Raw genomic sequence first — 20661 nt, 5'->3', positions numbered from 1 at the left:
AGAACGGAAGCTCTTTCGCGGCCAACAACGTGACGCAACTCATTGTCCCTGCGGTTCTGCTGAACTCATATTAGACCATCACTGTAATTATGGAAGTGCGATAAAATTACAATTAACTGAAGACATTGTATGCAATAATAAAAGCATTCTATAGAATAATAAAGACATTTGAAGAGCATTTGATTTCATTTGAATTTAGGTACATTTAAATTTTTATAAATACAAATGAATAATTTAGATATGAATTTATTGTAAGTAATACAAATTAATAATTTATATGTGAAAGTGTTATCTCATAAAAATAAATATATCCACTTATTCTATAAATCATTAATGTAACATTTAAATAACATAAGATAGTTGACACTAAAAATGCATAATATGTTCTTTTATCAACATAAAAAAGGCAGATTGCGAGAAGGCTTGTCTTCTCTTTATGTTCCAGTTAAGACGGGATTAATCTAGAATTCTAGAGGACTGACTCATTCGTAGTGTAGTATATGTCTTTATGTATGTAGGTACCTATTTGTGTAGGTTAATATTTTTAAATGAGTTGTAACCACCAATTATTTTATTTTTGTCGTTTAAACATTGTGTCCTTACGAAATTAGAAACGATGCATTTAGAGCGACACTAATTTACAAATTTCGAACTCTACTCGTCCTCTTTTATTGTGTTTAGTAAAGCTTTAAAATATCTTGTAACTAGCTGACTCGGCAAACATTGTCTTGCCACTAAACGCTATTTAATAATAGGGGTTGGTGGTAGAAGGGTGAAAATTTAGGGTTGTATGTATTTTTCAACGACAAATCATAATAAAATAAAAAATGAATAATTTATCTAAAAATTAAAAAAAAATAGGGGTGGACTAGCCTTAATATTTAGGGGGATGAAAAATAGATGTTGTTCGATTCTCAGACCTACCCGATATGCATACAAAATTTCATGAGAATCAATCAAGCCGTTTCGGAGGAGTTTAACTACAAACACCGCGACACGAGAATTTTATATATTAGATTAAAATACTAAGTACTTTTAGTCATTTCCAAACTATCACCAGGTAAATTTTTGTTGAGAGGAAATCATTGAAAATATTTTTTTCCATGTTCAAGCAGCCAGCTGACGTATAATCCACAATGTTATGGTCAGTTGACTTTATTTTTCCTTCAAGATATTAGATTTTAATAAATTTTTAACTGGGAGGAAATGACTTAAAAACTTATTTTTTCTCCATGCGTGGGTGGCTGCCACTGCCCCACGCAGTCGCAGCTGACAGTCGCGAGTATCTATATACATATAATAAAATGGTAGGAAAGTCAAAACTGGTCACTGAATATTTTTTTAAAAGAATACTTGGGGTGTGATCTACAATCAATACCGAAGCCAAAAATATAGTTTTTAGAATTTTTGTCTGTTTGTCCGTTTGTCTGTTTGTCTATTTGTCTGTATGTATGTCCGGGATAAACTTAAAAAGTACCGCATGGATTTACTTCAAATTTGGCACGAATATTATTAAGAAGTCGGGTCAACATATAGGCTACATAATATCATGCCTACCGGGAACGAGCAGTGAACCTTTATTTCCTCAACGCATTCTGTAACAACGTGTAATCTAACGACGCATATTTTAATGTTGTTGTTATTATGTTAATAACCATGCTATATAAGCTAGCTTCACACTATAAAAATTACGCAATATAAGTAACTAAGCCAATAAACATAATTAAATGAATATAAGTAGACAAGACAATTTTAAAGCAGCGCCATCTATGAGATTTTTCTGTACAGAAACAGGTAAATGAATGTTATTTTAAAAGGTATAATCGTAGGTATTGTTGATGCTGTATAGCGTTCACGCAGACGAGGTCGCGGGCAGCAGCTAGTTCATAATATAAATCCCAGTGCGTTTCACTCGAAGTTTCGATTGGGAGGAAACCATAAATAGGTTTAAAATTTAAAAGTATCGCCCAAGTACACTACACTCAGATTGCTTTTATTGAACAATCTAATTTTGATTTGCGCTCATCATACATTTTATTGCTACAACATATTTTATAATGCATAACGTGACAAATTAGACCAGTGCTTTTTGCCTTTGAAATGGTAAAAAATAAAAAAAATGTATAGTAGGATGAAACTCATTGCAAAAGGAAGAGAATACAACGAAAATGAAAGGAAAAATAAATTACGGGCGCTCTAAGGTTGAAAATTGGTAGGGCGGGTAAGGGTAAAAAACGGTTTATCTCGATTTACGGCTGTAAACTACAAGTCCTATGGAAAAAAGTTAAATGGCAAAGTTATAGGTAGGTAATAAAAATGTCTACAACTTTTGTACTTACACTTTTTCACATAACCTCAAAATTAATTTGAAAAATTCAAAAAAGCAAGTTTATTTTTATCCTTTACAGTTTTTTTACGAAATTTGGTGAAAACTTACCTTTTTAACCGACTTCCAAAAAAGGAGGAGATTCTCAATTTGATTGTTTTTTTTTTTAATGTATGTTCAGAACTTTTGACTGGGTGGACCGGTTTCGATAAAAAAAATTTAACCGAAAGGTGGTGCGTGTCATTTGGTTCCATTTAAATTTATTTGAGATCTAACAACTATTTTTCGAGTTATATCTAATAATGCGTTTTTACTTGACAATTTTTTCGTTGACCTACGTCGTATTATACCGCATAACTTTTTACTGGGTGTACCGATTTTGATGATTTCTAACTTAATCGAAAATTAATGTTAAATTTCATCGAGTACTGATTACAACTTTTGGAGTAATCTTTGATAACGAGTATTTACTTGACTATTTTTTCGTCTACCTACGTTATTACTTGGCGATGTGATTGTCGTTTGCGAGCAAACACAATTATTATGTCCCAATTACACTGTAATTTTTATTTTGACCTCAATATCGAAACACGCCCTAATTTTCAATCGAAAATTCTCACGTCAAAATATCAGCTTTTTTAAATAAGTTGGTGGGTTTTTTTGTACGTTGAAATCTCTTAAGCATAACAATACCTATAATAAATAGTTTTAGTTTATTTTATTTATTTATTGCCATAAATATACTACCATTACAGGCTTATTACCTAATGCGATAGTACATATAATACTAAAATTATTGTAACCAAACAACCACTAACCATAACATATAATAAATAAAGCAGCTCTTGTGAATTCATTCAGATGACAACAGAATATGTCCACCTGATCTGACAACTGATTCAGAAGGCGTATGGCGTGAGTGACCGGCGCCTCCCGCAGCAAGTTTTTGCGCGCTGGGCTCCGCTAGCAGCTGCGGCCGCCGCCTCCTCTCCACGTAGCGTTCCGGCACATTGAAGGATACCTTCCGAGCAATTCTGGGTTATTTAGCTTGCCCCTAATTAGATGAAACATATAAACAGCTAGGGCCAATTGTTTTCTAACTAAAGTTCGTTATATTCCACTATACCCAGGATGAACAATGTCGGATACTTCAACGGGTAGAACGAGTACACTCCATACTGTTTAAGGTACAAATATTTAGTAAATTTATTTTGTATCCGTTCCAGCATGAGGTTGTACTTGATCTCATGCGGTGCCCATACGCCTTTGTTGCATTCTAGGTGGCTCCTCACTAACGTATTATACAATGCTATAACTGCCCTTACGTTTACTCTGCGCAAAATGAAACCTAAATTACGATACGCCTTCTTGCATAATTATTCGATATGTTCCTTAAAAGATAGTCTTAAAGTGAGTTGAACCCCCTAATCTCTATGTTCACTCACTCTCATCATTCGAACTTCTGAAATCCTGTGATTGTTAATTAATGGATGGTGTGTTCGCGAGAATGTTATCGTTACACACTTAAGAGGTATTAAACTGTAAGCCATTGCCATCACTTCAAGCGACTACTATATCTAAATGTCCTTGCAATTTTTTTACAATCCTCTTGATTACTGATAGTATATATATAGTTTAAAGTTGTGTATGTATGATGATGATGATGATGAGAACAGAAGAAAGATTAAATACATAATTTACGATTTTTTACACATTAAACGATAAACGGCTGCTAGCTTGGTTTGGTTTTATTTTATTGCAGGTCTCCTGTAAGTATTCACTATTACCTAATACCCTATCCTACTGATTGTTTGAAGTCATCATTTCAGCGTCAATATAAATTTAATTATAATTGTATAGATATGATGCTCCACTCTTCAAATAATCGATCTCCTTCTACTCCTATTCATCGGTCTGGGTTTTTGTCTGATTCATTTGCTGTTTCTGCTGTTCGTCTCTGGAATACGTTACCTGAGCCTATCCGTAAAGCTAATTCACATGACTCATTTAAGAAGCAAGTTAAGGGGTTCTTCTTAGCCAAAATTTAACCTAAATTGGTGAACTCAATAAACACTGTAATTGTGTTTTGATTATTATTGTCGTCAGCTTATTAAGTATTATGAATGTAGGTATGTATGTATGCATGTATGTATTTATGTATGTATTTACATGTATATGTATACAAGTATATATATATATATGCCATAAAAATTAGTAGCTCGTTATATATATATATATATATATATATATATATATATATATATATATGACTTATTTGCTGATATATATACTAAGCCATTAACTTTACTTTATATTTCCTCCCTCTTTTCTTCTTTATCTGAATTTTACTAATACTCGTTTTTGCACACCTACAAACGTCTGCTTGTACGTCCTAAGGTTGACTGATACAGGATGCTTTTAGCATTAAGTCTGTCTTTTGCACAATTCTTTAATGTATTGTGCAATAAAGTATTAATAAAAAAATAAAATATGATTATTTTCATCCTGCGACTAATAAGAGAGTTTCGAAGTAAAGATGAATCAAAAGTCTTAGCAAAAATAGCGTAGATGGTTCAGCCGGTTGGAATGACGCTACAATTACGCAAAGTAACTGACAATGAGTATTTAGAAACGACAGCTGACGGCTAGTAATGACAGTATTTTTCCATAATATAAATTTGACTAGCTCGCTAGCGCAGTTTGCAGTGACCCTGCTTTCTGCTCCGGGGATTGCGGATTCGATTCCCGCCCAAGTCTGGTTGTGATTAAGTTTGATATTTATATATTACCTTAGGAACAGACGGCCTTATGTGAATGTTAAAGATATTTATTAATTTTTTTGGTTACAATATTTTAGTATAATATGTACTATCGCATTAGGTAATAAGCCTGTAATGATAGTATATTTATGGCAATAAATAAATAAATTTTGGTTGGTTATCTTTAAAAAGTCCACCTTAGAAAGCTAATAAATAAAAACTTATGCAAATATATAATATAATATGTAATGCTTCTGTAAATATAGTGTACATTTGATAGTAAAATAACTAAGTAAGTGACTCAAAAAGTATAAGAAGGGAATGAGGTAATAGTGAAAAGCAACAGTTGTGATAATTGCTTATTCCATGTTCATGTGAAAGATTAATAAAGAATTAAGGATATAGGTAATCCTCTTTGTTGAATTGATTTGCCAAAGCACAAAAATTATAACAGTCATATTTCTCAATTCAGGCATTATTCTTTTACGTCTAAGATCGCATAATTAAGTCTTACATCCCAGTGTGAATATACGAACATTGTGCTCAAATACGAACATTGCACTGCAGTGCGTGATGAAGTAATTGCCGTCAGATTTTACTAGATCACGTTCTCATAGTATAAGTACGCACATGCCACTCACTAAATTATGTACCTATATTTCTTTGAATGTTAGGAATTGAGAAATTAAACAAAAGACACTTATAATTTGTAATTATAGTTTTTATGTTATTAATATCTCAGTTAACAGTAAATGGTACTAAATTAAACAATTTATTCAACATTTTTTTTTTGTTTATAATATTCCAATTATAAACTTTTTAGTTTAGACTATTGTAACGTTGTGCTGGAACGTTACTCTAATAATAATGCTTAATATGATTTTTCTCATGCATGTCTGCACCTAATATACCTACGAATAACAGTCTACATTGAAATAGTTTATAATTAGTTGCAAAGCGTTTACAACTGTAAACGTGTGTTCATCTTACGAAATGCATAATTTGTGAAATAAAATGTTATTTTAAAACACAAGAATTAGATACTATTATTTCCAAATTTATATAATTTTGACGATATCAGATTTCGTTATAAGCGAATGGTGATGATTAATTATTTTAATACTTTGAATGCAGAAAGGTCACAAAAGTCAAGTAAACAGTAATTATAACTTAAGATCAAAAACAACTGGATCTCTACGTTCAAGGTTCAGTCGGCATTTTGGTTTTTTAATGATACGCAAATCGCACCGACTTTTATAATTATATGAGCAAATAAAATTTATTACTATTTTAGTAATTATATTTTAGTTTAAATAATTACCTTAAAATTATCACGAACTTATATGTAGGCTTAAAAATGAATATTTAGGTAGATACATTATTTATTTGAATCCGTAAAATAAACGTAGATTCTTTATGTTGTGCAGGTGCTAATATCCAATGCCTATGTGCGTTATAAAGCAATTAATGATATTTTGTGATATTTTTAAGTAATAGACTAAAATAGGTAATAAATTCCTACGGAGTATTTAATATTTACCTATTTCTTCCTAGACCTACTTTAATAAGTAGGTATAATAAATATCTACGATTTAAAATACGAACCATTACGTTTTTGAACCGCTTTTTCTTTTATTTTCAAAATACTTTATACTCTACTAGTTTTAACCCGCGGCTTCGCTCGAATTAATTTTTTTATATAACAAGTATCCTATGTTACTTCTCATACCTCCAAGAATATGTGTAGGGTGCGTTGTTGAACAGTGAACCACCCCTTTTTCTAAGTCGTATAACTTGCTAGAAAACAAAGCTAAAATTTTGGTCTTGGTGACATCGTTAAGTGATTTCATAAGGTTTCTCAGTTTTAAGTTACCGAAAGCCAGAGAAACAAACTAAAACCCTTATAGAAGGTTTAAAAAAAATTAAATTTGGCTCACTGTGTACTATGGGTTGTTTACACTGAACCACCTGCATTTCAACAGTGAACCAAATTTCATTACCAGTAAAAATGCTTATATGTGAAAAGAAATCACGCGATTTTTGATAATAAACTGAATTGAAAAAATACCAACAATAAATTGTTTCTTAAATTAAAAAAAAAAAATACTTTCAATTATCAAATAAACCTTTTTAGATTATTAACAAACAGCCTTTTGGATGGCATTACGAACAGCCTTCATTTATAGGACCGCGGAATACAAAAAAATAACACAACATAACTATCAATAATTAAACGTGAACTAAAAATTAACATATTTTTATAGTTTGAATTTTAATTAAATATAATTAAAGTTTTCTCTTTGAATATTTAAAAATCAGCCTTTTCGATAAGTACCTATTATGATAAACAATGTCCATTCATTTACATTCACCTACTCGTACCTACCACTTAAGGAACTGCGAAAAAGAAAAAGATCAAAATGCGTCAAATTAAATATTCACGCCATATTTATTTAGTAAAGATAAGTTCACGTTGAAGGAATATTTAATCAGACGTTTTGTACCAGACACACAAGGAGGAGGGAGAATCATTTTTATATCACTCAGTGTCACATTTGCCATATCAGGTTCTAATGGAAATATAAACGTTTTATTAAGACGATCTTTTAATTTCAAGTACGAAACGCCATATTCATCATCACCACATTCTTCCACAATCTTCGCAATATAGTGAACAACCCGGTTTTTCGATTGCAGCAATACAATGACATATTCGTCAATCATTGGCCTACGCTGTAAAACAGAAAAATCTTTGTTTATAATTTGCTCCTCTTCCTCATTCGATTCTAGGTCTGTTTCACTTTCAAGAATTATATCTTCTGCTTCACTCGTTTCACTGTCTTCGTCTAGTATAACTCTTCTTTTATTGTTTCTCTTATTTGGTATTTTTCTAATTTTACTTGTCGATGGAAGCATTTCATTTCCACGATCTTGTAGAACTTTTCTCTTATGCAGACCTTTTCTATTTATGGCAGCAGTACGTTCCTCAGTTATTCTTTCCTTTTCTGGTGTGTCCGTTGCTATCATGCTTTTGCCTAGTTTTCTACCTTTCCGTTTGTCAGTTCGTAAGCCGGCCTTTAGCGGTGGACAGAACATTACTGGAATGATGATATGCTCAGACTTTGGTGGATGATTTTCACTATTACATGCTTCATTTGGTTTCTTTGGTGGTGTCATGTTTTGGTAATAACTATGTTCTTGTGATAGTATAGATGGACTTTCTCGATCAGGGGTTACAACAGGACCATAACTTGAACCATATGTCTCTAGAGGAGTCGTATTATGTTAATTCTTGCTACTATTCGTATCGAGAATTGGAGAAGCTTTAGCATCAAGCAATGTTTGTGACACCACAGGAACGGGGTTGTCTATCGCTACTTGGCATGAAGTCTTCTTCGGAGAATATATCCTTATTAAAGGGGAAAATTCCACATTTTGCGAAAGCTGCCGATATGTTTAGTGCTGTCATAGATCTGGGATAAGCATGACCAATGATCTTGCTATCTTGTAGATTGTAACTGGTTTCCCTGGGTTCTGTAGCATCCATGACTCAAGTGCAGAATAATAATAGATCTTTAATGGGCCCATCAAACCCACATCTAAGAGTTACAGTTTGTAGTAGTGTGAGGATGAAACGTAAGAACCACAACACCAAATTGTTTCGCCAAACCTAAAGCCTCAATGGACAAATGTGACTCATGATTATCCATTATTAGCAGACATGGATTTTCTGGTGTCGTGCTTGAACACTTTATGAAATGTTTCATCACCTCCACGAATAAGTCACTAGTCATCCAACCTGATGGATTCGCGGGCCCTAAACTACCGGGAGGAGCACCGTGCATCATCAAGTTTTTAAAGTTTTTCCGAGTCGCTTGTAGCACTAACCATACAGCATGCACAAGAGTGCCCTTTTTTCCACTTGTGACTTTACCTACCTTAGCTCCTGCTGGAGCACAATTTTGTGAGGTTTCTGGACGGTGGTTGTGCCGGTTTTGTCAAGGTTGGATATACGAGTCCCATCCGCGAATCTAGGCTCTCGTTTCAGTAAATCTTCCAAATTATTAAAAAATATTGCCACAGTTTGACGATTAAATGAGTTAGCTCGTGCGAGACTTACAGCTTATGGTTTCTTCACTGAAATATCAGGATGTCGTTTTTTAAAGCTACGAAACCATTCCAAACCTGCCAGTTGATATCTTTTCCACGAGCTTGGCATTTTGATGCCATTACGCATTGCCATTTCATAAGACATCTTCCTACATTCTTTAACGGTTAAACCGTAGAACATTAGAGCACAATCCTTGTAGTGCTTTACTAATATTTGTTCATGTTCTTCAGTGAACGCTTTATTATTATCGTAACTATGTACAAGTGATTTTTGTTTTTCACATAACGGCCAATGTAAGGTACGGAATTTCACAATTTTTTGCCGCCATTCTAATGGAGTTACCATTTGTAAAGCTGACATCATGTCCTCTTTTGTGTGCTTTCCTATTTTCCGTTCCTTAGTTTTTGGTCTTGGCATCCTAGAATAAACAAATATATGATTGATTTTCAACATGGCACTATTAAGGAACAGTGAACCAGGCTCGTAAGGTACACAGTGAACCGGTTCACTGAGAAGCATGCAGATGTGGTTCACTGTTCAATACACACACTATTCAACAAATAAAAAAATAGCTTATACACTGAAGTGTCACAACGCTATATGTTCATAAACGACTAAAACTACAACCATTTTGACACTATACAGCTTTTGTTTTTATCATTAATAACAAAATATACAAAAATCAAGATACTTACGTAAAAATACTACGTTTTTTTGGCGAAAACAAGCCGCTGTTACACATCATGCTCAAGCCGCGGTCGCTGGCTAAGTGGCTAACTACGGGAGAGTGGAAGGGCGCCCAAGAGGCATGTATTAACAAGCTCGGTCACAGTGGCAACGTCGCAGTTTTGCCAATATGGCTGTGGTTCAGAGTATCTAGTTGGTTCACTGTTCAACAATGCACCCTACAAAGTTTCATGATGATCGGTTAAGTAGTTTTTGCGTGAAAGCGTAACAAACAAACTTACATTCACATTTATAATATTAGTAGAGATAGTATTGAAATTTGGTTAAAAAAACTATATCAAAAAATCATCGAATAAGTAGTCCCGATTTAAATTCGTGACTACACGCCCAAAATGGAAGCTCTGAGTGCATTTGCTAAGCACAATTAAAGGTTTCCGCTTGTGTAAAAATTGTCACTTATTTACGATTTCATATAAATACTGAACTGTATCAACCCGTAAGCATCACTCTGCTGCTCACGTGCCTCTCCATGGAAATGAATGAACAAAAGAATGACCTTATTAATCCACCATCGTACTTCAGTGCGGGTTGATGCATAATTTTCCTATCTTGAGTAACGTTCGCTATCAGATGATCTATCCGTATCCGTATTGTGGGTGTCTCCATAGTCCGTACCACGGAACTATGGAGACACCCACAATGATGTACCTACTTTCTTTTACAAAATATTCGTACAAATACAAATTTCTAGAATTAGAGTAAATCAACCCCATAACCACAGCGTCAAGGGGACTTCTCGTACCACTTAACCAAAATGGTGTCCATAAAAACAATAATCATTTATTAACTACTTAATACAAAATGTACCTATTGCAAAATTATTATATGCTAATGATTAAAAAAAAATTTTACAATCTTCGATCATTTAAATGATAATTTAAAGAAACTATTTATATCGATATCTGTTTATATATGACGATATCTATAGGTACACACTTTCGGTTTTATCGTGTATTTTTAGTTTTCTCACAAATTACAATTATGGGTTTACTACAAATGAAAAGTCTTAAAATACAGCCATGTTTGCTCTACTAGGTTCATAGTTTTCAAGGTCAAAGATAATGTTAATGTAAAACTGTTACTGTGTATTACTGTTATTGTCTTTTTGTTTTTTTTTGTCCCTGTCTCACTTGTGATTTTTTAGTCGCATATTATTAATCTCATCATCATCATCATCGTCATTTCAGCCTATTGCAATCCACCGCTGGACATAGGCCTCCGCAAGCTCGCGCCAAAAATGACGCGAACTCATGTGTGTTGCCCGTAGTCCCAACGGTGGGCAGGCGAGTTGGTGACCGCAGAGCTGGCTTTGTTGCACCGAAGACGCTGTTCTGTCTTCGGCCTGTGTATTTCCAAAGTCCAAACCAGCAGTTGGATGGTTATCCCGCTATCGGTCGGCTTTATAATTTCCAAGGTGGTAGTGGAACTGTGTTATCCCATAGTCGCCTCTTACGCCACCGACGGGAAGAGAGGGGGTGGCTATATTCTTTAATGCCGTACCTACATAGCACATTATTGGCAACACATATTCTTAATCTAGTATAGAATTATAAACAGGTATATTAATACGACAAGCAAAAACTTTGTACTCCTTTTTACGAAAATTACGCGGACGGAGGGATATGAAACTTTGCACACTTATAGTTTATATAGGGAAGGAGTGCAGAATGCTAATTTTTTTTTATTATGCATATAAATACATTAAATCAATAAAAAAACATTATACACACTACCATGTATTTAACACACACGCATATATACTCTTTTATTTATTATTATAGAAGTGTGTATGTTTATTTATTATTAGTGAAGTAGTCTTTGACAACAGAACCTTAATAATGTTTAAACTTATAATTTAAATTACTTATGGTCGAATTTCGACCACTGGGTGACTACTAGTCTAATATATAAAATTCTCGTGTCGTGGTGTTTGTAGTTAAACTCCTCCGAAACGGCTTGACCGATTCTCATGAAATTTTGTGTGCGTATTGGGTTGGTCTAAGAGTCGAACAACATCTATTTTTTATACCCCGAAGTTATAAGGGGGGAGGTGGGACTAAGGAGGGTTAATAACATATATGGCAAAGCAACGTTTGCGGGGTCAGCTAGTCTTATATATAAAATTCTCGTATCACAATGTTAGTTAAAATACTCCTCCGAAACGGCTGGACCGATTTTTATGGAATTTTGTGTGCATATCGGGTAGGTCTGAGAATCGGCCAACATCTATTTGTTTTTTATTTTTTATACCCCGAAGTTATAAGGGGGGAGGTGGGACTAAGGAGGGTTAATAACATATATGGTAAAACAAAGTTTGCGGGATCAGCTAGTACATTACAAATAAATAAGGATACACATGTATATGACTAGGTGATGCATGAAATAAATAGGCAACAAGGCAGAACTAAATACTACAAAAATAGAGAAACACGTATTCATCATATTACAAATTTTAATATTAATTTAAAGTAACTGGCATAATATTAGCATAATTTGTATATTTTGTCGTCTGGTTTAAACATAATTGCATAATTTAACAAATTATTTTTATTAACGTACATTAGCTGTAGCATAATAAACGAACACATACTATGTTACCCTTTTTCTCTCTTGTATCTAATAAAGAAAATAAACCCACTCACTACAAACCCAAACTCAACGGCCCCGGTAGGATTTATTAGTGGGTCCTTCACACATAATTTCATGAGAATCGGTCAAGCCGTTTCGGAGGAGTTTAACTACAAACACCGCGACACGAGAATTTTATATATTAGATAGATATTGTTAACTACAAAACAAAATTGGTAAATCTCATGGTGTGTTGTTAGTTAACTTAACTTTAACTAATCAGTTTAACTTCAGAGACGTGTGAAAAGTCAAATACCAAGTTCACAAAATAAGAAGACAAGAAAACGGCCGCTGGCTGTCTTAACAAGGGGCAAATACTGTGCTAGTATAGTAGTGTGCAGCTGTAGATACGGTGTATATAATCCATGGTACTAGCGGAAGCTGCGAAGGTGAGTATATGGTTGACTGTATTTTGTTACGCCGTGTGAAGAGGCTGCTCATCCTTTAGCGTCATAGGTCTAAAAATTCTTACTCAAGAGTGTTAGTTAGAGTAAGTGTAAGATACCTACATTACACTTTCAGTTTTTTTTTATGAATTCTTGTATGGAGTGTCGTTATTGGTAGGAAGTACCTAGAAGTGTATTATTTGCCTTATGTTACTACTCCACGAGACCGAAGTCCGATGCGCAATAAGCTGTTTAGAAATAAATAGAGAATATGAAAAATAGGTAAAGTAGAAAACAGTCTAATAGACACCTAGATAGAAACAGTCTAATAGACACCTAGATAGAAATATTAAATGTGTTTAACCTTTTCGTGTCACTGATTAAATAGGGTTTCACGCTACAAAACGTTTACGAACTACCGAGTAATAATTTGATTTGCAAATTTTTATTATTATTCCAGACTTATTAAATAGCAGTAAATTCTTCAAAGAGGAATCGAAGAAGATTTCTCGGAGAGCACGTTAAGCTGTCAGTCCAGGTTGTTATCATAAATACTTAATATAGTGATCGTTTCTCATAGTAGGGAATATATTCGTAAACGCGCTGTGGAGCAACGTAGCGGATTAAGCTTCAATCCTTCTCCTACAAGAGAATGAGGCATATTGCCCAGCTGTGGGATGTTACAGACAGAATCATGATCGCGTGAAATTCTTCAAAATCTGAGTAAATGCTATCGATGTAATTATAGGGCTCTATATTATATTATAATTTATAGAATAAATGAGGTCGGCATTATATTAAACGTCGTATTATAGGTACATACAATACAATACAATACAATACAAATACTCTTTATTGTACACTATCAGAGAAAAATTTTACACCGTAAAAGAAAATATAGACATGTACAAAAGGCGGTCTTATCGCTAAAAGAGCGATCTCTTCCAGACAACCTCTAGCATGAAAAGGACATGACTACGCGTATATTTGATCGACTCCTAATTACGTTTCTTCAAATGGGGGGTTCTGTAGGTGTTATAGACCATATCCTACGTGAAAAAAAGTTGTATTAAAAAAACCAATCTTAATATCTCCACATTAGGGAACATGCATGAAATATTAAAACTATTTATTAACTGCAACAAACTCTTTGGGGTTCTGGCAGAAATAGAATGCTCGGCCTAGGTGTCAGATTTTAAAAACTACGCCAAATGGTCGCATTTTTCTGCAAAGGTTTCTTCTAAATCAGAATATATGCGAGTGCGTGATATGACGGAAAACGACGATTTTGAATGATATAAGACAAATGAATGATCATTGCGCGCGGTAAGCTGCGCTGAGTGCCTAGTGCCAGTTTTGTTCACAGAAACGTGTTTATACGTGGACATTATTTTGTATGGGAATTTAAACAGTACAGCCTAGACGATAAAGAATAGAATACGATACTGGTGACAGAGCCTACTTTTATGGATGCTAATTGTCTTCAAATAACAATTGACTCTAGTACAGTACTGCTAGTCATATACCGACCTCCGAGCTATAGAGACATTACCAACTTTTTATCTTCCTTAAATGACATACTAACAAATATAGCTCATTATAAAAATATTATAATTACGGGAGATATAAATATTAACATTCACCAACAATGCCGAGATACAATCAAATATAAGTACTTAAATCTATTAGCATCACATGGCCTGCTGCCTGCCCATTACTTACCCACTCGACAAAATGCTTGTCTTGATCATTTTATCCTCAAAACTGGGCTACCTGCTTCTACCTTGGTCGCACATTCTGCTTTAACTGATCATGACACAATCTTATTATATCTTGCTAAAAAAGTAACTAAAACCATAGCAAAAAAAGTTGTTGTCCGTGTTAATTATGAACAATTGGATGCTCACATGATGAAACTTGACTTTAGCGAAGTGTATAAGACGCAAAACCCTCACGATGCCGCTCAGACGATGATAAATTTAATTAAAAATTTGATTGATTTAAATTCTAAAACAGTTAAAATACCAAATCGAAAAGTAACCATAAAACCATGGATTACTCCTGGTCTACTTCGATGTATCAGACACAGGGACGCCTTACATAAAAACCTCAAAAAGGCACCTAGTAATGAGATCTTGCGAATCACCTTTTCTAGGTACAGAAATTTTTGTAATAGGCTATTAAAAAATACTAAATTAGAATATGATAGACAAGCAGTAATCAAAGCAGACAGAAACCCAAAAGAACTATGGTCAGTGATAAATAACATATCAGGCAGAACCAAACATAAAGAAAATACATCTACTAATTTGTTGAATACACTAGCCACACCGAATCTCTCGATAAACTTTGTTAATGATTTTTTCTCTAACATTGGTAAGCAGCTTGCGGAGAAAAATATAACCTCACAGAATGTACCACTTAACACCTTGGTAAAGAATATAAACCCGCAATCAATGGTCATGTTGCCAACTGACGAGGAGGAAGTCACTGGGCTGTTGAGGGCACTCCGTAGTGACTGTGCAAAGGGTTGGGACAACATTTCCAGCAACTTATTAAAAAAACACGAACTCACTATAGTACCACCTCTAACATACATTTGCAACCTTGCGCTCTCTACAGGCAAATTTCCTAAGGTGTTCAAGAAGGCCATCATACACCCGATCTATAAGAATGGGGATCGAGGCTGTGTTAATAATTATAGGCCAATAGCCGTACTTCCTGCTCTCTCAAAAATACTGGAGCGGATTATGAATAGCAGGCTTACTAATTATCTGGAAAAGAACAATCTTCTCTCACCTGCGCAGTTTGGCTTTCGTGCGGGCAGATCCACTTCTGATGCTGTAAATGAACTTACCAACTTTATAGTATCAGAGATGGATGGAGGGCGGAAAGTCTTGGGTATATTCCTGGATATTGCCAAAGCATTTGACACGGTTTCTGTACCCCTCCTTATCCGGAAAATGGAAAATCTGGGGATTAGAGGTGTACCTCTGTGCCTTTTTGAAGATTACTTGAGTGAGCGTACCCAGAGAGTTAGAATAGACGAATACATCAGTAGCGAGCGTACATTGACTTATGGCACGCCTCAAGGTAGCGTACTTGGACCTACTCTATTTCTTATTTACATCAACGACCTGAGTATGCTCACCCTCCCTGGTTGCAAAATAATCAGCTTTGCCGACGACACTGCTCTCTTATTCACTGCAGATACATGGGCCGAAACATACAGGTATGCTCAGTCGGGTTTCAATACTATCTCAAAGTGGTTACAAGGAAACCTATTGACTTTAAATAGCGCGAAAACCACTTACATCACTTTCTCCCTTAAAGGCATTGTACCACAGTCTACTACTCACGCCATACAAGTTCACTCGTGTTCTGAACCACAAAACGCTACATGCGACTGCACACGCTTACAAAAAAAAGAGACTGTAAAATACTTGGGAGTAGTGATTGATAATAATCTTAGATTTGACGAACATATAGATGCGATTATTAACAGGTTACGAAAACTTATATACGTCTTTAAAACAATAAGAAATGTCTGGGATGCTAACCGATTGAAATCTGTCTATTTTGCCCTCGCTCAATCGGTGCTAACTTATTGCATCACGTCCTGGGGTGGTGCATCGAAAACCAGACTGATTGACCTGGAGAGAGCGCAAAGAGCTATACTGAAGGTATCATTATTTAAACCGTATCGTTACCCCACTGTATTGTTATACAAAGAGTGCCAGGTCTTAACGGTGCGCCAATTGTTTATACTTGACACCCTACTAAGACAACACACACTTCTTGAATATCACCCGTCAGTGTCAGACGCCAAAAGGCGGTACAATCCTGTACAGTGTAGCAAGTTTTCCACAAGGTTCTCAAGGCGATTCTTTTGCAGCTTGGGTGGCTTTTTGTACAACAAAATCAATCGATTTCTGCCTATATACAACCTCACTAAAAATAGGTGTAAACGGAAATTAACTGACTGGTTACAGAAACTGAACTATGATGACACGGAAGCGATTCTTTCTGCCCTTACTTGAGTACTTCTAACATACTAGCACCCACACCCACACAACACACACACACACACACACACACACACACACACACACACCACCTAACCCATATCTTACCACGAATAACATAAAATATACTAACCTTAGATATATAAAGTTACTATCTCATATAATATTGTTTACAACAAAATTGTTAATGCCCGTATGATGAGAATTGAAATGTACTTTTTTAAGGGGTGGAGACCTGGTGTCCTGAAACACAGGCCTCGAGCCTAGCTTAGGCACCAGTCTCCCACAATATTAGTGCTCATGTTATTATGTACCTATCTAATGTCCTGTTAGCAATATTGTGGTGAGAAAATAAATAAATCTTATTATTATTATTATTATTATTATACTATCGATACAAAGTCATCTAACGGCAAACGCGAGAACTAGGTTGCAATGTTTAAATCCCGAATTTCCCATACAAAATGAACAAAAAGGAAAGTCTCATTTACAATTAATTGTAACCGTTTAATCTACTTAATACCGAAGTACAATAAGTAAACATACCTAGTGATAAATCAAAATAAGGTATCTTTTAAAAATTATATACCTAATTATATATAACAAACGCCGCACTAAATTTACTGGTGTGTCGGGGATCGGGAAACATACACAATATACAAGCACTAACGGGCAGACCACGGTGAAAACCTGTGTAGTCTATACATATGTTAGCCATAATGGGGAATCAAACCCGCGACTGTCAGCGCAACAGTTATTGTTTGTCAAAGCGTTTTTTTTTAATTAAAGTTAACCCCCGCATACACCACCCGGTATACACCACCCGCAATTATTATATACCAATTATTGTATACCCATTTCCTATTATGATCAACGAGCGCTGTCAGTTTATTAATACAAACAGTTTAACGTGCTTTCCGAGCCACGACGATAAGGGGGCATCCATTAATTACGTGAGTTATTTTTCGATCAGTTTAGACCCCTCTCCCCCTTTAATTAAGATTTAATGAGATTTACTTGGACCCCTTCACCTTACGTGATATTGACGCTAAAATTTTTTTAACTAAATTTATTTTTATATTATTTTATATTATTTATTATTTATATTTATTTATTATATATATATATATATATATATATATATATATATGTAGTATATATGTATATATTTGTTTGTACATATTTATGTCTATGTATATATGTGCTTGTTAACTATATGCCAATTCTTTATCAACTGTTTGTACACTTCCCTACCGCTTCTCTTTTTCTACGCTATGTCCTATGACCAAAGGTTGTCTGGAAAAAAATCGCTCTTAGCGATAAGTCCGCCTTTGTACATCTTTCTTTGCATGTATCAGTTTTTTGTAATATTTCTTTGTGGTGTACAATAAAGAGTAATTATTATTATTATTATTATACTTTTTTTTAAATTCTTACTTCCATGGAGGCTTGTATAGTTTTTCGTGCAATATTTTATCTTTTGAAGTTGAGGTTAGATTTTCGATTACCTTACCTCCTCGGTTTAAATGAGATTTGGTGAGATTGCTTTAGACCCCTCCCCCCATGCTGAGCTCACGTAGTTAATGCACGTAAATAACCCCTAAAGACAGACGCCAAGACCGGAAATAAATATTTGAACAAATAAAATAATGCATCTCGAGCGGGAATCTAACCCGCAATCGCCGATGTTTAGGTGCGCGCACGCACCGTTACACCAGAGCGTTGTCTAAATTTATGCCCTTCTTTTTTTGTTAGATAGCCCATTATCGAGGAAGGTTATAGGCTATATATCATCCCGCTAAGACCAAAAGGAGCGGAGCACCAATGAAGAATGTTTCAAAATCGGGGGTTCTTTTTTCCTTTTGAGAGCTTCCGCTACGTGCGCTGTGAAAACAGTTAAAGTTTCGCAAAAATCATGTATGACAGAATTGATCCTCTTTAAAAGTTCTAAAAAAAAGTCCGCGACAGCATATATCTATCTTTTAAGGTTGGCTCACTATAACCTTTTCTATGCTAAACCAAGTTTGTTCTAAAATAATGCATTATTTGCGAAGATGTTTTTATAAACATGATATTAATCCTTATCTAAATAAATACGTTATTCATTACAAGTATTTAATTTAAAACAAAATAGCCTTTTACATAATTTGATTTCAATGAGTATCTCAGGAGATATCGCAGTTTTAAAATAACATCGCAGCAAAATAATGATCAGGTATTGCGCGCGCCTCTGTTCCACGCGGACGAAGTCGCGCGCAGAAGCTACTTATTACTGTAAACAAAAATAATGAATATAGTGATTTATTTTAAGTGTATTAAATTATATGATACCTAAGTATTGTGTTTTCACAAATAAGTGCATACATTTTTATGCTGCCACTAAAAATTGCATAAAACTATAAATAATAGATCGTACTAATGGTGAGCACTGAGCATTCTAATGTTGAACGAAACATCTCGATACACATCTCAATTTGATCCTAACATTTCGCAGTTTGCGTAATCTTGCACCTCTTACCTTGGTTAAGTAATGTTTGAGACGCTTATTTAATCATCAATGCACGATATGTTCATTGAAGTAATGTAAGGAAAAAAGTCTATTGAATTCTATATTAAACGTATACCACGTGTATTTCTCGTGTATGTTTGGTACTCCACTCTTCCAGGTGTATATTACTTCATTATAGTATATACTCTATCAACCATTTAGACAAAACTAACCACCGATATCTGAATAATGCCGTTTATAAATAGTAGATGTTATTTAAAATTTGTTTTAATTTGGCCCACAATTTGTTATCATTAGTTTGCCTTATTAAACATATTTATTCTGTTATTGTCTTTTTACCTTTGAATAATATAAATATGTATGACTTGTTAATATTGTGTATATATATTTATTACTCCAAAAGTTGTAATCAGATCTCGATGAAATATGACCACATGATAAATTTCGGCTTTCGATTAAGTTAAAAATCATCAAATCGGTACACCCAGTAAAAAGTTATACGGATTTTCGAGAGTCTTCCTCGATTTCTCTATGATCCCATCATCAGATCCTGGTTTCCTTATCATGGTACCACACCAGAGATACCACCTTTACAACAAAAAGAAATCAATATATACATATATATTTCTGTATATATATATATTGAATACCTCCTCCTTTTTTGAATTCAGTTAAAAAAGACTTCATCCAAACCGGCAGCGAATCATTTTAACTCTCTCTTCTACTACTAATCCTTCACGATTTACTAAAAATACCGAGCTGAGCTCGGTCACCCAGGTACTTCACATAATAACAACAACATTCAAATATGCGTCGTTAGATTACACGTTGTTACAGAATGCGTTGAAGAAATAAACGTTCACTGCTCGTTCCCCGTAGGTGATAGCGTGATTATATGTAGCCTATATGTTGACCCGACTTCTTAATAATATTCGTGCCAAATTTGAAGTAAATCCATGCAGTACTTTTTGAGTTTATCCCGGACATACATGCAGAGAAACAGACAAACAGACAAAAATTCTAAAAACTATATTTTTGGCTTCGGTATCGATTGTAGATCACACCCCAAGTATTCTTTAAAAAAAATATTCAATGTACAGTTTTGACTTTCCTACCATTTTATTATATGTAATAATAATAATAGATTGTAATTTATTCTAATTTCTATAA

General features: G+C 34.4%; 1 long non-coding RNA gene across 1 annotated transcript; it reads right to left on the bottom strand.

Annotated features, from left to right (window-relative positions):
• Window positions 1-2577: 2577 nt before the first annotated feature.
• On the bottom strand, window positions 2578-15988 carry LOC123655963. Its single transcript, XR_006743475.1, has 3 exons — window positions 15891-15988; window positions 10592-10598; window positions 2578-2604 (listed from the first exon to the last, which is right to left on the bottom strand). It is a non-coding gene; the product is annotated as an uncharacterized LOC123655963 (long non-coding RNA).
• Between the last annotated feature and the right edge of the window lie 4673 nt (window positions 15989-20661).

The sequence above is a fragment of the Melitaea cinxia genome, chromosome 8 (assembly GCF_905220565.1).
Source record: "Melitaea cinxia chromosome 8, ilMelCinx1.1, whole genome shotgun sequence".
Taxonomy (NCBI): domain Eukaryota; kingdom Metazoa; phylum Arthropoda; class Insecta; order Lepidoptera; family Nymphalidae; genus Melitaea; species Melitaea cinxia.
This window is presented reverse-complemented; position numbering and strand designations above follow the sequence as displayed.